This window comes from Zootoca vivipara, chromosome 3, assembly GCF_963506605.1.
Source record: "Zootoca vivipara chromosome 3, rZooViv1.1, whole genome shotgun sequence".
Classification (NCBI taxonomy): domain Eukaryota; kingdom Metazoa; phylum Chordata; class Lepidosauria; order Squamata; family Lacertidae; genus Zootoca; species Zootoca vivipara.
The window spans coordinates 88,000,847-88,018,234 of NC_083278.1; the positions used below are offsets into that span (position 1 = coordinate 88,000,847).

The window sequence follows — 17,388 nt, forward strand, 5'->3', positions numbered from 1 at the left end:
TATATTCACACCCTGTGTTATTGACTACTTCCTCCATCGGTGCTGACAGGGCTCATTGTTTATGGCTTGCAGTGCAGCCCAAGGGTTTGGTTGAGGCTGCAGGATGTTCACAAAACCCTCATGCTATTTCAGCAGCCAACCTGAAGTTGCAGGAAACCTCCAGTGTTTGATTCGGCTAGGAAGGAAGGGGCTTGGCTCAGGCCTCGAGATTAGCTAGAACAGATTCTAGGTCTTAAAGCAGTTCAGGATGTCAAATTGAGATTGACCAGATAAAGCTGGATTTGCATTCTGCAAATTTGGAAACAAATTCTTTTTGGCATCTTCCAGCAACAATGTGGGCCAAGAGGGGAAGTGCATTTTCCACTTGTCTTCTCCCTCGTTTCGTTCTGGACACACAATGACTACCCTAGAGGACATTCAGAGAAGTGGCTATTGATGCTTGAATGTGAACATTTCTTTTGCATTGTGACTTTTAAAAAGTGGCAGCATTGTACCAGATATAATACACAGCAAAGGGCGGGTCTTGTCAGTCTTGTCGGATCTCTCAGTGAGAGCCAGATGCAAAAGACATACAGATAGAGCTAAATAAGAGGGTGCCTCTGAGCACATTTGTTTTTAGTACTGAACTCAGCTTATGCTTTCACACAAAAAACCCCTTCCAGGTTTACTGTCTTCATTTCAGCAGCCTATTTTAGATGGGGGAAATCATTTTGCTGTTGCCGTTGTTGAAAAATTGGGAATCAATTGCAATTCACCCAAAGATCTACCAGCAGATTCCACTCTAACTTTTGCCTATTTCCAAGGTGTGACTGTACTAGTAACCTCATACCAGACATAGTTCAGAAATTTGTGGGGACGACGACACAATGCTGTTTTGAAAGGTTCAGCCTGCCATTTTAATTCAACCATAGATGAACACCTGGTCCTTAATCTCTGGAACTATCATGGAAAATTTGCCTATGGTATCTTAAGAGGCACATAGCAAACAGACAAACAATTTTCCAAAAATGTATCATAGAAATACTCTAGAGATGGGAAATCTGTGACCTTGCAACAGCAGCTATGTGGAGTTAATGAAGTACATTTCAGTGTGGTGGTATCTGTGTGTTATGGACACTGACCGACTAGCTGAATAGTGGTGGACTAGATATTCTTTGCCTATTCCAATTCTTGTTTCTATGAAAGGAGTGAACTCCTTACACACCCATCTAATGAATTATCAGATTCCTTCTCCATGGGCCCACCTGCTAAATTGCTTACAGGTATCAGTATAATAATACAATGGAAAACAGACATACTTCAAGAGAACTTCTGCAGAATAAGCTATTTATGGACTTCAGTGTTCGCATGTGCTATTTTTTTGTTTTTCCACTGCTTCTCAGTAACTTTTTGATATTACATGAATGATGGCTAACTTTGATCTTCCTCTTCAGCAAAATGCAGCCATCTGTCCCAGTTGTGTTGTTTTAAGAAAAATAGCATTCACTTCCATTATTTGGAAGTGTTTCAAAAATAATAATAATGAAATTCCAGTATTCAGCTAAGGCTAATGTTACCTTGGGGCATTTTTGGCATGCTTCTGATGTAAATGCATTGTACATGTGGCCAGGAAGAACAACATCTTGTTGCATCATGTAAAAAGAAAACACTGTTTCTTCCCTGATCGCTCATTTCCAATATATATAAGCAGATGGTTGAACAAAGAAGAAAGACCTGACTTGGAACTGTTGTGTATTGAGTCAAAGGATTTTATATCTGTATTATTATTGTCTGTATTTGCATTAGGATAAAGTAACTGCCTTTTGGTTCCAGAGGGTACAGCTACTATTGGTTCATTTAAGCTGCTGTATTTGGATCCTCTGTCTTATTGGTTTCCTCCAAAAGGCAGCACTGTGATTGCTTGATATTGTTCCCTCCAAAATGTATCCCTTCCTAGCTAGTCCCCTGTCCCTATAAATGTAGCTTTCCTCTCCTCAGTCTTCAGTCTTGTTCACTTTAATAAAGAGCTGTTACTAGAGAACTGTCTCCAGCATGTTTTGTCAAGAGAGCTGAAATCACAAACCCCACGTCACAACAACTGGCGACGAAGGTGGGATCCGGAATGCTGAGGAGCGGTTAAACACAACCCTGCCTCAGAGTCCGGATTGCAGCTGAGAACAAGACTCACTGGCCAGCTGAGAAGACGACCCTGCCCGCTAGGACAATGGAGAGTCCAAGGGTATTGGAGCCCTTCCAGCCATCAGAGCCCCACACCTGGGAAGACTACGTCGAACGCTTCGAGTTCTTTGCAGTGGCTCAAGGGATCACCGATGCCAGCAAAAGAAGGGCCACATTCCTGAGCTACTGTGGGCCCGAGACCTTCAAGCTGGCCAAGGCATTACTTGCTCCAGCGAAGCTGAGTGAGACATCTCTCAAAGATATTCTTGCCTGCCTAACAAGCCACTTGGCGCCTACTGAGACCAAGATGGCCCGGCGGATGGAGTTCCATAAGAGGCAGCAGCATGCTGGGGAGTCTGTATCCACATTTCTGGCTGAACTCCGGAAGCTCGCTCAGCACTGCGGCTTCCAAAATCTGGAAGAGACTCTCCTGGATCGGTTTATTGGTGGTCTGAGCAGCAAGAAAGCCAGAAGACGCATCGTGGCTAAAGAAGAGGTTACCCTTGCTTCAGCCTTGAAAGAGGCCACCGCCACGGAGAATTATGAAAGAGAGGAGCTTGATGCCAGTCGCAAGGCCACTAAGCCACAGATAGAAGTTGCGCATGCCATGGACGAGCTAGAGGCTACTCCGAGCCAGAGCCCAGTCCGTGGGGTCGAGTCGGTGCGTCAGGCCTGCACAGTGCACAGAGATCGCCGAGGCAGTTGCCCAGGTTGTGGCGGAAACCATGAAAGGAAGAGTTGTCGTTTCAGGGATGCTATCTGCCGGACGTGCGGAAAGACGGGTCACATCGCCAGGGTCTGTAGATCGGCGGCGTCGGGAGCGACAGGAGCACCTAGACTGGAGCATCGCAGACCGCCCACAGCAACTCGTTTTCTAAAGGACTGCCACTACGTAACGGAGATCAACGGGAGGGCCGTGCAGTTTCCAGCGCAAGGCAAGGCACACGTCAAGGTGAAGATTGAGGGTCAGCAGTGCGACATGGAGGTGGACTCCGGATCCGCATTCACCATCGTGTCGGACCAGACCGCGAAGACATTCTTCCCCAGGGGTAAGTTGCCCCCTCTGGAACCCTTTCCGGCAACCTTGCAGTCGTACTCAGCAGGCCGCATCCATGTTATGGGAATGTGTGCCGTGAGAGTACAGTTCCGGGACAAACAGGCTGTACTCAAACTGGTGATTGCGAAGGGCAGTCGCCCCAGTCTCCTGGGCACTGACTGGTTCCCTGCCCTGGGACTGAGTATCTCAGGGCTTAATTCAATCCAAACCTGCCCTGAGATGAGTGAGGTATTATGCAAGGAATTTGCTGGTCTCTTTAATGGAAAACTGGGTTGTTATAAAGGGCCCCCAGTTGACTTCGAGTTGGACCCCGGGGTGGCTCCAATCCGACTCAAACCAAGGCGAGTGCCATTTGCACTGCAACCCAAGATCGAGGCAGAGCTGGATAAATTGGTCAAGCAGGGAGTTCTCTCACCCGTGGACTCTGCTAAGTGGGAGACTCCAATCGTCACACCCCTTAAAGCAAATGGGGAAGTCAGGATATGTGCAGATTACAAATGTACTATCAATAAGGCACTCAGGGGAAACTCATACCCCATTCCAGTCGTATCACATCTGTTGGCTAAACTGGCTGGGGGCAAGGTGTTCGCCAAAATTGACCTGGCACAAGCTTACCAACAGCTGCCAGTAACCCCACAATCAGCGGAAGCACAGACTATTGTCACACATAAAGGGGCGTTCAGAGTTAACAGATTACAGTTCGGAGTTTGTGTGGCCCCAGGGATTTTTCAAGGGCTCATGGAACGCCTGTTAAGAGGTCTGCCGGTGGTTTAGCCATTTTTTGATGATGTTTTGATTGCTGGAAAAGACCCACAGGAACTGGTTGCGCGTGTCCGTGCAGTGTTGCTCAAGTTCAAGGAGGTGGGGTTGCAACTGAAAAAAGAAAAATGCAGTTTTGGGGTGCCAACTGTGGATTTCTTGGGGTTTAAAATTGATGCATCAGGCATCCACCCCACAGATGCTAAGATTAAGGCCATCATCGAGGCACCACGACCATAGAACAAGACGGAGTTGCAGTCATTCCTGGGACTTATTAACTTTTATCATTCGTTCTTACCCCAGAAAGCTTCGGTAGCTGAACCATTACATAGACTATTGCAGAAAAAGAATGTGTGGCGATGGGGGCGGGAGCAGCAGAAGGCTTTTGACTCCTTGCGAGGAATGCTGAGTAGCAGGAGCGTCCTTGCTCATTATGATGAGTCAAAGCCGCTGGTCCTGGCATGTGATGCCTCTCAATACGGTCTGGGGGCTGTGCTGAGTCATAGGGAACCGGATGGGTCGGAAAAGCCCATCTCTTTCTATTCCCGTACGTTGTCGCCCACAGAGCGCAACTATGCTCAAATTGATAAAGAGGCACTGGCTATTGTGTCCGGAATCAAAAGGTTCTATGATTATTTGTACGGTCGCCATTTCTCCATTGAAACGGACCACAAACCACTGTTAGGGTTGTTCAACCCAAACAAACAAACGCCACAAATTCTCTCCCCCAGAATGTTGCGTTGGTCAATATTCCTGAATGGGTTCCAGTACACCTTGACCCATGTGCCGGGGAAACAGTTGTGCCATGCTGATGCGCTGAGTCGATTACCCCTTCCTGGCGGGAGCAATGAGGATCCTGCTCCGGCGGAGCACATTATGATGCTAGAAACACTTCCGGGGGCTCCTGTAACAGCTACGGATATAGCTGAGAAAACTAGGAAAGATGCTGTTCTCTCCCGTGTGCTCACTTGGGTGGGGAGGGGGTGGCCAGGTGGTCCGCATGAAGAAAAATTCAGGCCTTATGCGACAAGGCAGCACGAATTGTCCATGCATAAGGGTTGTCTCCTATGGGGAGATAGGGTGATAATCCCAGCACCACTGAGAAACAGGGTTCTTGAGACGCTTCACATGGGACACCCGGGAATGGTCAGGATGAAGTCGCTAGCCCGATGTTATGTGTGGTGGCCTGGAATGGACCAGAACATAGAACAATGGGTACGAACATGCAAGGCATGCCAAGAGGTGCGGCCAGAAGTGGCCAGAGCACCAGTCCACTGGTGGGAGCAGTCCAGGACTCCCTGGAGCCGGCTGCACATAGATTTTGCTGGGCCATTCCAAGGGAAGGTCTTTTTGGTAATCGTTGATGCATATTCCAAATGGTTAGAAGTGGCGATGGTCCCTAGCATGGCATCAGCTGCCGTAATCAAGGTGTTGAGGCAGCTGTTTGCTACCCACGGGTTACCTGAGACCATTGTATCAGATAATGGGGCAGCTTTTGTATCCCAAGAATTCAGGGCATTCTTGGCTGATAACTTTATAAGAGGGGTCACATCCGCGCCCTTTCACCCATCCTCCAATGGGCAGGCTGAGCGCATGGTAAGAACAGCCAAAGAATCCATTGCGCGCTTAATGGAGGGTAACTGGTCGGCTCGCATTGCGCGAATGTTATTTTTGCAGCATGCGACGCCGTGTACTGCGACGGGCAAGTCGCCAGCCGAGCTGCTCTTAGGTAGAAGACTGGTAACGGTGCTGGATTATGTCCACCCAGATAAAATGCCAAACCGTAATTCAAGAGCAACCCCCCAGGCTGAGACTGACACAACAAGGTATCTCGCCCCTGAAGATCTGGTCTGGGTGAGGAACTATTCACGAGGTCCGCGGTGGGTGGCCGGTGTGATCACCCGGGCTAGTGGACCTGTGTCCTATTATGTGACCTTGGAAAATGGGCAAGTTTGGAAGAGACATATAGATCAGCTGAGGTGCCGGGCGCTCAGCAGGGAGGAGTCAGATAATTCATCCCTGGCTAATGACGCACAGCTGCAAGACCAGAGTGAAAATGGTCCAGAGGTACAGTCACCAGGGGCTTCAGCAAATGAACCAGGGTCTGCTAGTCCTCATGATGACGAGGTACAGGTCGGGGACCCTGAGATGTCTGGGACTCCATCTGTTCCTGATGAAACCCCTATAGCAGCCCCTCCACCACAGGTAACACCCAATCCAGAACCTGCAACACCTGTTGTCAGGAGATCAGGTAGAAGTTGTAGGACCCCACAGTACCTGAGGGATTACGTCTGCTGTGCTCACTAGGGGGGGAGGGGTGTTGTGTATTGAGTCAAAGGATTTTATATCTGTATTATTATTGTCTGTATTTGCATTAGGATAAAGTAACTGCCTTTTGGTTCCAGAGGGTACAGCTACTATTGGTTCATTTAAGCTGCTGTATTTGGATCCTCTGTCTTATTGGTTTCCTCCAAAAGGCAGCACTGTGATTGCTTGATATTGTTCCCTCCAAAATGTATCCCTTCCTAGCTAGTCCCCTGTCCCTATAAATGTAGCTTTCCTCTCCTCAGTCTTCAGTCTTGTTCACTTTAATAAAGAGCTGTTACTAGAGAACTGTCTCCAGCATGTTTTGTCAAGAGAGCTGAAATCACAAACCCCACGTCACAACAGGAACAAAATAATTAAACCCACAAAACAGTGACATGCATGAGACCCAACTTAAAAGCACAAGGTCAAATCATTCTACGATTCCCCTCTTTTAAAATTAAACTCTATATATTATATTTCACTCTTAGAAACCTGACAATATTTTCCTTTTCTTGGATGACCCCAAGTTTTATTTGCGATATACAGTTGTGTTTTCGTCTAGGATTTAGAAAATGTCATTAAATGTCATTTGTATTTTTATTCTTGTTCGGTAAACTGCATACAGATTTTAACTAAGCTGCACGGAAACTGTATAACTTAGCTAAAAAGAAAAAGAAAAGAAATAAGAGGCTAGGCTGGCATGTAACAGCAGCACTGCTTCCTACTTGGTGGAGTGTTGCTTTATTTATTTATTTCACAAAATTTATACACCCCTTACTAGAACAAAAGTCTTCTCAGTTTCCAGTAGACAGTCTAAAATAATCAAAAACACGTTACATAACGTTTTGAAAATATCAAATAAAATCAGTCATATCATGTGCTAAAATTACAGGCCTGGGTAGTCTTGCTGGAATAAAATGGTTCTTAGCCAGCACCGAAAACAATACAGCGAAGGCTTTCTCCATAATCCAGTTAGAACTGGCTAGGGTGTGTTAGTCTGCATGCCTAGTGAGCACGAGCTATGTGGTTTTGTTGGTGTCTGTTGTTCTTGCATGAAGAAAATTGAATAAAGAACATTAACCGTTACTCCTGTTGTTTATTGGCTTTGAGGAGGCTAGTTGGAAGGTCATCTCATGACAGAGAGCACTCTCCTCCATGCCCAATGGTGAAGGATACACGGGCCTGAGGATTGCTCCTGCAGTCTGGCAGAAAACACCCATGGCAAAGCTCTGTGCTTTTCTCCATCCCTGCCCTGACATGGCTGGGAGCCCCAAGCAAGAAACCTTTGGTGGTCCTTCCTCCTGACCAAGAGGGCCCAAGGGCTTGCTTGGGTGGCTGGAGACAGTCCAGAGGAGCCTGGGAGTACATGAGACCATCACTTTACTCACACTATCACAACCTCATACCTTCCAAGCGCCCTAGGGAAAAAGGGACACCCCATTATTATTTTTTGCACGAGATCTTGGCAGCCTTGGTAATCTGCACTGGGGAAGGTGAACATAGGAAGTTGACTTATAACTAGTCAGACCATTCATTGATCCATTATGATCAGCACTGTCAACAATGACTGGCAGCAGCTTGTAGGCAAGAATCTCCAAGCCCTTCCCAGAGACACTGGGGATTGAACCTGGGACCTTTTCCATGCAAAACATGTGCATCTGCTGCAACGCCCGTCAACTCTTCCTGACTTACCCACTTGAGTGGAAGAGGCAGTGTGGCACCACTGGAACCTTGATGACATTGCCACACACATGTTGACTGATGCCTTTCATTAAGGCTGGCATAAAGGTGTCATTGGCAAATGACCTTGTGAGCTACTAGGGAGCTACACTGTGGAAGTAGTTGCACGTGCTGCTACATTAGCACAGGTTTCTGCAGCTGTTGAACTTCTGGCTTTGTTGCTGCCCCACCTACACTATACATTTAAAGCAGTGCGATGCCACTTTAAACAGCCATGGCTTCCCCCTAAAGAATCATGAGAATTGTAATTTGTTAAGGGTGTTGTCAGGAGACGCCTATCCCCCCCCCCCCCAGAGCTACAATTCCCGATTTCCCTGGGAAGAGGGACTCATTCATAGCTGTTAAGTTTTCCCTTTTCTCGCAAGGAAGCCTATTCAGCATAAGGGAATTTCACTTTTAAAAAAAGGAGAATGTGACAGCTATGGACTGATTGTTAAACCACTCTGGAAACTGTGGCTCATAGCAATCGTCATTTTAGTTGACCCATCGGATGAAAGCTACCTTATACATCAATATGTATGAATGAAATTGGAACTGCCACAGCTTCTATTCTTTAAATAAAACAAACCAATATTTTGTTTTGAATGCGTATTTCTTTAAACACATTCTATTGTGTCTTTCAATGACAAAAGTCTTTAAAAACTGGTGTTACCTACCATCTCCCCCCACATTCTTCTTTAACCTCTTTGGGATGAAGTCTTCATCCTTAGTATTAGTATAACAAAGCCTTAAGAATTGCACATAAATTCCCAGTCTATCACATCCTTCCTTTTGCCGAATACTGAACATTCTTTTCTTGCCCTAGCTGTTGTCTTTGGCTATAAAAACAGGTCTTTCCATTTTAAAAAAAATCATGGAGGCTTTAATAGTGTATATATAGTTTCTGAATAAACATTTGCTTTCTATCAAAACAGCTGTTCTCAGTCACTCTACTAATTATTTCAAACTGATTAGTTTATAATCAGTTTTCCAGTATATGTATATGAGTGTTTAACACTCTCCCCAGTACAGATTCAATTAAAAACCAGATTTCCAAAGTACAGTATTGTGTAAATAACCTTCAGTGTTAAAATTGTAGTATACTCTGGGCTGAACCTACTATTAGGCAGGCTTAGATAACCTGCCCTGGATGCCAGATTTTGAAGAACCATCCAAGCACAGCAAATAGTCAATAATTGGGTTTAATATAATATATTTTGCCACCGTGAGAGAACCTTTTTATTTTCTTCCTTGGGCTCCAAAGTGCCTCAAGCCATTTGTATGGTGCCAAGTCAGAGGTGTCTGCATTTCAACTAGTAGGTAAGATAGTTTCTATTTTCACAGTTTTGAACCAGGACTCCCAAATTCCAGCACATTACTTCCTTGGGCCACCAAAACTCTCATTTCTGTAATACGCCTGCTAGGTAGTGTTCTGGACTCCAAGAGTAACTCCTAGGATCAATTCTGGTGCACTATAAAGCCCTGGTCTCAAAGGGTGCTCCATCACAAAGCTTAGAGTGCTGAGGAGTAGGCAGTCAAGCTGGTTTGAAAAATGAAGTATAAACAACTCAGATAAATACTTTAAAACTTCCAAAACCAGGTTTCTCACAATACTGTTTCAACGCGGGAAATTCTACCCAAGCAATCAATGTAACGGATAGTCACCATATCAAAAATTATCACATTAATTAGCTGGGGAGGAATTTTCTACCCCACTCTTCATCTTCCAATTTCAACATTTGATTCTTAAGTGGGAATTTGGAGACAAGCCTCCCGACCCTGCCAAAAGCAGAAATAACATGGCATATATGATGCTCCTCTGGTTAAACAGACTCCACTGGCTATTGCAGAGGCCCCCTTAGAAGGGAAAATTGAAACCAGAAACACAAATCCAGCCATCATGTGGAGGTGATTAACAGTTTAAATAACCCAGCTGTACATGACCTGTTCAATATGCCAGACACTGTATGAATGTGAATTGGACTCACTGCATTACGACTTCAAAAGTACGGAGGTAGACACTGACCACACTTACAGCCCTCCTGATTCAATCTAGTGATGTCATGAAGGAGGAGGCATATATCCAGGGGACAGCATATAATTGTCCCTATGCTACACTCTACTGAAGATCCAGCAACAAAAGGCACCATTTGTTATGCAGCATATCCAATGAACAAGCTAGGTGGTAATGAAAAGAACAGACGTTAGGAGCAATTTGAGTCTAGTGAGCTGCTCATGCTTTCAGATTGGAAACGGCAGGTATGCGTGGGAAGGGCAGGACAATAAAATGAACAAATATTTAAAAACAGATGTTAAGGGAATATGGACTCCACTCAGGAACACTTACGCTTTGGTTGCTGTAAGAACTATGGATGAATCAGAGTAAAGGCAATGAAGTACCGAATTACTGTTCTTTTATAGTACAAAGGCTGTGTACTGCAGCCCCTTCCCATGTTATTAATCTGGCTCCTCTCTGGTTACAAATGCAAAAACATTCCAGTCAACATGAATCACAGTGTGCAGAAATGGAAAAGGCCTAGCAAGCCTATCACTTAAGCAAAGTAGCATTGCTCTTTGCATGGCTGCACACATGCTCTACAGAATAAATGTTATTGTGTTGCTGTTTTTAATCTTGAACGCTTTAGCATGGGAACCCAAAGTCTATACTCAAAATAGCCATGCAGCTGCCAGTTCAATTCTATAGTCTGCTGCGCAAGCAAAAAAAGAGGACAGCTTCAAGCTCAAGAGTCATAGCACCAGTGTCTGTTGAAGCAGAACATAGAAAACACCGTCCTGGTTTTATATATCAGGGCAAGTGACCAGTGGCATGGCCAAAAGCATGATGATGGTGATCACAATTAATTTATTAATCACCTTCCAAACCACTGTCTCAAAGCAATTTACCCACCAACTAATTAAAAGCAGTTAAAATGCAAAAAACAAATAAATTTAAAACAAGACTTAAACTAGTTGCCACATTTCAATAAATTAAAATCCGGCATAGTTGCTCAGCTATGAGTAATCACCCAAAGTTGTCCACCTTTTCTAGGGTGATAGGCAAGTGCTCTAAGCAATGTGGGGGGGCATGTTAACTCTCCACTGGGGTTCTCTCACCAAAGAGTACTTGCCCCAAACTTGGGTCTCGGCTTCCAGGATTTCCAACATGTTGTAAGTTGGACAGCGTTCACAGATGTCTATCTGAAGGCTAGTTACAAAATTTGGGCCTTTTTCATTTCGAAAAATGTAAGAGGCGGCTTGATAAAATTGTCGAAAGTGTTTTTATTTAATTAAGAAAAACACACCAGTTAAAACAACAACTATTTTTGTGCTGGAGCTTCTCCAGACATTCATACTTCATCCCCTCACACCATTCTCCAGGGATCACCTCTGATCTCTCTCATCCCTATATGTTTCAGGGCATATAAAGTCACAACATTAAAACAGGTAATTTCACGGCACGGGAAAAATCCTTGTTCTTAATAATAACAACAGAGTGCCATGCTTGGGTGGCTAGAGTTTCAGTCGTAAATTGAGCGAGGGAAGGAAAAAGAAAGAAGGTTGGTCCCTTGTCCTTTTATACAGAAGGCAGGCGTTGCTCAAAAAGGGCGCTATCTCTTTAAGAGAATTCGATTTCCCACGCGGGAGCGCGGAGATCACCTTGGCAACCAAAGCTCAGGCGACAGCGAACCGGAAGTGACCCGAGGGGGGAGTTCGAAGGTCGAAGGTGGCGGCGGGAGGAAGATGGCGCCGGCGAGGGACTTGCATTTGCATCTTAGCGGCTGGGACCCGCTGATGGGGGTCCTCGGCAGCCTGAGCCGGGGCTGAGGTGCCCGTTGCTGGTGACGCTTCGGAGCGTCGTGAAGGAGCCGCGAGGGCTGAGGCCTCCTCTTCCTCCTCCTCCAGCTGACGCTTCTGGGTCCGCGCATCAGGTGAGCGGAGTGCGGCTGGAGGCGGAGAGGGCTGATCTAGGCTGGGCAACGGCACACCCTGCGGACGGGGGCGGGTCGAAGTGGGGTTGGTGGAGGCGCCGATGCGTGCTCTAAATTTATCCCCTTCCCCGGTACAAAACGGCATTCGTCATTTTCCTACTTCGGTTCCATCTCTTCCTTTTGCTCTCTTGATAGCTCGGTATTGCGCACGTGTGACGTGTTTTCCTTTCCTCAAACCTATAGAAAGTGACGTTTACTTGCATGCTGACGTGTGGGCATAGTGGTGGATTATGGGAAGGGAAATCCAATTCAACCCGTTGGCCGGCTATGACTTCCTGGGGTAGCTTGGCCGCAATTGTCTTCTTGCAGCCCAGTCTGTTTCTTAGTGTGGTTGTGAAATGGAAATGCCAGCTTGAGATCTTTGGAGGAAGGGCGATGAATATAGGTGGGATTAAAATATGTGCTAGTTTTGAGTCCTTCTCTTTCAATTCCAGGTTACAATGGTGTGCTTTAATTATTAAGAAAATTGGGAGGGGTGCCTCATTATGTATGCACTGAGACTCATGCTATACATAATACGTATAGCATTTATAGCATTCTTTAATTAAACTGCCACCTGCCTCAGTTTTCTTACTAATAATGTTTAGCTCAGTTATGACACTGCTTTTGCTGGATGAAGTAGACTGTTGATACTGAGGAAACTAGTCTTTCAGAAGTTTTTGGACCAATTTCCATCAGCCTCAGCTAGGCTGCTCCGATGGTCAGGGACAACACCTGGAGGCCCACAGGTTCTCCAACTCTGCTGTATATTTCTGCTGATGTGCTAAAGTAGCACTCGCTCCCCCATGTACACCTGTGTAAACTCAAGCTCTTACTGATCAGTGTATACTTTTGGATGCTTTTTCTTCTAGGTCCTTAAGTTCCAGCTTATAAAGAAGATGTGTATTCAGAAATAAGTCCTACTGAGTTCTTACTCGAGCAAGTATGTTAGAATTGTTGGTAGCAGTATATAATTAGCTAAAAGGAACTTTCCTGCTTAATGTCTTGAATACTAATGTATATCCATCACTCCCTTCAAAGAGTTCAAGATAGGATATATGGTTCTCCTCCTCATTTTATACTTACTGACATACTGTGTGGTATGTTAAACTGCAAGACTGACTAACCCAAGGTCCTCAAATGAGCTTCATGGTTGAATGGGGGTTCAAACCCCAGGTCCTAAGTCCAACACTCTAGCTATTAGGCTACACTTACTCTCTTTAGGCTCACTTCTTCTGTGATGCCCTTAGCTACCAATCTTTATTAAGCACAGATAAGATGACAGTGTCAAAGGAAAGCATGAAACACTAAAAACATCCCTATCCAGGGCTGTCTTCAGATGTCTTCTAAAAGTCAGTTGTAACTTGTATGATTTCAAAGAGAGGATTTTGTCAATGTGTAAAGTCTGTTCTGTTGAACATACAATTTAATGTTTTTGTAAGGACATACTCAAAATAGAGCTTAATATTGGCTTTCTCACTTTTAACTTGTTAAACTTGTTTAAAATTTGTCTAATTCAAAATCTGATTGTGATTCAATTGAAAGAGTGCATAAAGCAACTATGTATTGTCATTATTAATGTGTTCCATATCATTATCTAAAACTTGCTAGATTCATATCCAGTGGCATGGAATGTTCTTACCTTGATCTTGTTTTGCTGGAAAAGCCTTTGCTAATCTGGTGCCCTCCAGGTGTGCTGTACTACAGCCCATCCCAGATGCTATGCCTGATGTGAATTTTACTTGAAAACATCTATAGGGCACCAGGTTGGCAAAGGTGGTGCTTGAGAGTTTGTGTGCCAGCAAGTGGGTGGTCCCTATTTTATATCTTGATTCTGATGCATCACAGTACTGAGATCATGAGATAAAGCTGGCAGGCCACTTCACAGGCTGGATCTGAGCTGTCAGAGGAATACCAGTTTGTTACTTTTGCTATTCCATTTCAACATTAGATTATAAACAAACCACTTCTGCATATTGCCTTAGGCTTATTAGTATGTCTTCACATTCTGCCCAAGATCCAAAGTCTGTCTATTGGTTAACAAGACATTCTTACTAACTCAACTATGCTTCTCTTCTTTGTTCATTAGCAGTCCATGTGTCAAGGTCTCGTCCAAAGGCAGTTTTTGTTTTGTTTTTACTTTGGGAGAGGACCCAGGTGGCGCTGTGGGTTAAACCACAGAGCCTAGGGCTTGCCGATCAGAAGGTCAGCGGTTCGAATCCCTGCAATGGGGTGAGCTCCCGTTGCTCGGTCCCAGCTCCTGCCAACCTAGCTGTTCGAAAGCACGTCAAAATGCAAGTAGATAAATAGAAACCGCTACAGCGGGAAGGTAAACGGCGTTTCCGTGTGCTGCTCTGGTTCGCCAGAAGTGGCTTTGTCATGCTGGCCACATGACCTGGAAGCTGTACGCCGGCTCCCTCGGCCATTAATGCGAGATGAGCGCGCAACCCCAGAGTCGGTCACGACTGGACCTAATGGTCAGGGGTCCCTTTACCCTTTACCTTTGGAACCTCGGTTTATGAACACCTCGGTTTATGAATTTTCGGTTTATGAACACCGCGGACCCATCTGGAACGGATTAATTCCTTTTCCATTACTTTCAATGGGAAAGTTCGCTTCAGTTTATGAACGCTTCAGTTTATGAACAGACTTCCCCAACCAATTACGCCCATGCTTCAGTTTATGAACGCTTCAGTTTAAGTACTCCGCGGACCCATCTGGAACGGATTAATCCACTTTCCATTACTTTCAATGGGAAAGTTCGCTTCAGTTTATGAACACTTCAGTTTAAGTACCCCGTGGACCGTCTGGAACAGATTAATCCACTTTCCATTACTTTCAATGGGAAAGTTCGCTTCAGTTTATGAACGCTTCAGTTTATGAACAGACTTCCGGAACCAATTGTGTTCATAAACCGAGGTACCACTGTACACACAAATTTACTTTTCCACTGCTTCCATCGATCATAGTTCATCATGGCTACCCCAGAAATTGGGCTTGGGAGTATTGGATTAACAATGGTCACCCTCCCAATGATGCCCTCATTGACATGTAGAAGTTGGTACAGGTCATGGCAAGCCCCATTTGCCTTTGGACTTCTAGCGCTTGTGGATTTGTGGGTACCCTTGTGGTCTTCTACATCCTTGTGGACTAGGTCTGCACCAACTGATGAGACTTTAAATACCTAGATGTCTGCACCACATCTTAAGGTATCAATTTTGTACAGGAGTGATGAGGGAAAATTAAACTACCTCATTTGTCCATCTAGCTTGGTATGAACTTCCACTTGCTACCTAATCCTTTTAAACTACATAGATGCATTGAGGTTTGCAACAGAGACCTGTATACAAAAAAAACATGACCTTGATACAAAGCATCAGTTTTAGAAGCTTGAGAGACCAGGCGTCTAGGTTTGTTTCTTTCAGCTCTGATTATAGTATTTAAGGATCTAAGCACACGTTCTTTCTTAGGGGAATGGTGTTTCAAATAAGATTTCCTATCTGAGTTATGTATTTCCCCAAAATATGCGTGTCTCAATCTTGTCTTTTTCTTGTCAAGCTTTTCAGTTGGGTTTATTATAGCTGTCTGTTGCTGTTTAAAACAGCTGTTTCACATTGCTTCATTGTAACTGTTTTTTAGCATTGTTTTCAAAGTGTTGCTGCTAACATACAGTGGACCCTCGGGTTATGTTACATTTGGGTAACGTATTTTTGCCACATGCGCATGCTCAGAAGCGCTCTGCGTGTGCAGAAGCGCTCTAATGCACCGCGTGTGTGCGCAGAAGTGGTGCCTCTTCTTATGAAATTTTTGGGGTGCGCACAGACCCCTGGAACGAAGTAAATTCATATTCGGAGGGGCCACTGTATTAAGGTAAGGCGGTAATGTAGATGTAGTTATGGGATGAGTGCATTTATAGTTTTGTGTCTTTTCCGATTACTCTCGAATTCCTCTGTTACGGATGTTATATTGCATGTTGTAATCATGTGATTCATACCTAGAAAAATAGTACTAACTTGTTTGTAGGGTTTAGTGTGTATGGTTTGAGAAGTCCAAAAGATACAGGTTGTAACCTAGTATGGAGTTGCATATGTTGCTTAAACTGGACTTAAATGCACATCTTTAGATTGGTATAAACCTATTACCGGTACTCTTTGACTTAAATGAATGACAGTGAGTGATGGCAATACATGGACACATGGTGCTTCCATCTTCTTCACACGTATGAGAAGTTAAATCTGCGTTCACTTTAGAACACTGGTGGCTAACCTGTGACCCTCCAGATGTTGGACTCAACTCCTATCAGCCCCAACCCACATGGCTGGTGTTTAGGGATGAGGCAAGTTGGGGCCTAAGATTAGCCACTGCTGCTTTAGAACCAACCACAGTTCCCATTGCAAACAACCTAAGAAAACAACAAAAACTGGCTTGAGATCCTGGTTTGTCCTCTGCATTTGTACATGACATGGAACTGTGGTTTGATCTTAATTAAAAAGGAAAGCTTTCACTTCTCCTCTTGCACATGGCAGATGAGCTGGGAAAGTTGTTTGTTTTAACATCTTTATATTACTTAATAGAATAATATTTTAAGCACTTTACATAAAAATGGGTTAGTCCCAATGGAAGTAAACCCATTGCAATTAATTGACAAGACTAACTTAGGTCCATTAATTTCAGTGCTCTACTCTGCATGGAATTTAGTTGGATACAGCCCAATTGAAATACAACATGGAATAATATTGTAAAACATAACATTGCATAACACAAAAACTAGTTAAAATGAGATTAAAAACTTAACACAACTGTATACCACATACAAAAACAAATAGTGTTGAAAAGAAAATTAAAGTTCCCAAGTACAGTAGAGCTTGGATAAAAAAGTTTTTAAGGGGTACCTGGCTCAAGAATTCCCTGAGGGAGGGTATTTTGAGGGTGGGTGTGATCACTGAGAAGGCTTGCTTCTGCTTTGTCACCAAGTGGCAATTGACTGATCATGGCATTGATTGGCTGATCTGTTTTCAAGTTGTTGAAGCAGAGGCAGATTTAGGGGAGCGCTATTGGTTCAGTCGCACTGGGCGCAGAGCCTTGGGGGCGCTGCAAATATGATGTAGAATGGAAGGTGAGAGGGAGCCCTGCCCCCCAATTTTGGCATCACACAGGGCGCCACTGAAATTTGAGACTCCAAAGTTTGCCACTGGTTAAGACTTTAAATGTCAACAACCAAACCTTGAATTTGCCTTGGTAGCTAACAGACAGCCAGTGTAGATTTTTCAGCACCAGTGTTATATATGTGTAAAGCTTGTTAGATTATTCATTCCACTTAGATGCTTATATCTTGGGATGATTTCTGTAGGATATTTATATCAGTCAAGAATTGCAGTCTAAAATAATTCACGGAAAGGATCCATTCTATGTACAAGCAAT

The 17,388-nt window shown here is 44.4% G+C and overlaps 1 protein-coding gene across 1 annotated transcript in view; it reads left to right on the plus strand.

The window, feature by feature from the left end:
* The first annotated feature begins 11,707 nt into the window (after nt 1–11,707).
* LCLAT1 (lysocardiolipin acyltransferase 1) overlaps nt 11,708–17,388 on the plus strand; it is an 86,613-nt gene continuing 80,932 nt past the window's right edge. Inside the window, exon 1 of the mRNA XM_035111484.2 lies at nt 11,708–11,928. The gene's annotated coding sequence lies outside the window, so the exon portion shown is untranslated. The remainder of the gene's footprint in view (nt 11,929–17,388) is intronic.